Source organism: Sinocyclocheilus rhinocerous, unplaced genomic scaffold (assembly GCF_001515625.1).
Source record: "Sinocyclocheilus rhinocerous isolate Xijiao unplaced genomic scaffold, SAMN03320098_v1.1 scaffold3977, whole genome shotgun sequence".
Classification (NCBI taxonomy): Eukaryota; Metazoa; Chordata; class Actinopteri; order Cypriniformes; family Cyprinidae; genus Sinocyclocheilus; species Sinocyclocheilus rhinocerous.
This window is the reverse complement of record NW_015645107.1, coordinates 1,037-2,483: the sequence shown is the minus strand read 5'-3', so window position 1 is coordinate 2,483 and position 1,447 is coordinate 1,037.

Sequence of the window (1,447 nt, the reverse complement as noted above, 5' to 3'; positions counted from 1 at the left end):
CTCTGACACCCCCCCAGGACTCTTCCACTCCCCCCTCCCAAATACACACACACACTGACCTGCACCAGTCACTTTGGGCAGCATTGGACTGCTCACTACCTCATCCAGCATTGTATTGCAAACTACCTCTCTGACAGTTTAATTAAAGACTGTTCTCTGAGCTCTTTAACACTTTAACAGACTGATAAGCTCTTTTTGCACTACACTCATTATATCTTCACAGTTTGTTTATATCACTGGTTTGCACTCTGACTGCCATGTGCCTTACGCCACTTTTTCTATCTCTTTTTTTACAATGTCCTTATTTGTATATTTGTATAGTTTGTATTTTACCCCCATGCACCTCTGAGCTCTGACCCTCTGACACCCCCCCAGGACTCTTCCACTCCCCCCTCCCAAATACACACACACACTGACCTGCACCAGTCACTTTGGGCAGCATTGGACTGCTCACTACCTCATCCAGCATTGTATTGCAAACTACCTCTCTGACAGTTTAATTAAAGACTGTTCTCTGAGCTCTTTAACACTTTAACAGACTGATAAGCTCTTTTTGCACTACACTCATTATACCTTCACAGTTTGTTTATATCACTGGTTTGCACTCTGACTGCCATGTGCCTTACGCCACTTTTTCTATCCCTTTTTTTTTTACAATGTCCTTATTTGTATATTTGTATAGTTTGTATTTTATATATATTTAAACTGTATTTATCTGTATTATATCTACTGTTAGTGTTAAGTGTTAACTGTATGCACCATGGGTCTGAGAGTAACGCAATTTCAATTCTCTGTATGCATATATATTTAAAACGTACAAAAGTATATTGGCTACAACTAGATGGCAAATAGCCTACTTCTCCACTCTTCAAACACACCAAACATTAGCCTTTAAAGACATAGTGTTTGAATAAAGAAAACGCTGTACTATTCAAACGTCAGTTATTTATTTACCCTTGCATTGCAAAAAAGCGGAGATCTGTCTCCTCCTGTGTGCGGCGCGTCAATCTGAGATATAATCTCAGAATTATGAGATATAAACTCAGAATTATGAGATATAAACTCAGAATTATTAGATATAAACTTAGAATTATGAGATATAACCTCAGAATTACAAGATATAAACTCAGAATTGCTGGATATAAACAGAATTGTGAGACAAGAAGTCAGAATTGTGAGATATAATCTCAGAATTACAAGATATAAACTCAGAATTGCGGGATATAAACAGAATTGTGAGACAAGAAGTCAGAATTGCGAGATATAAACTCAGAATTATGAGATATAAACTCAGAATTATGAGATATAAACTCAGAATTATGAGATATAAACTCAGAATTATGAGATATAAACTCAGAATTATGAGATATAAACTCAGAATTATGAGATATAAACTCAGAATTATGAGATATAAACTCAGAATTATGAGATATAAACTCAGAATTAT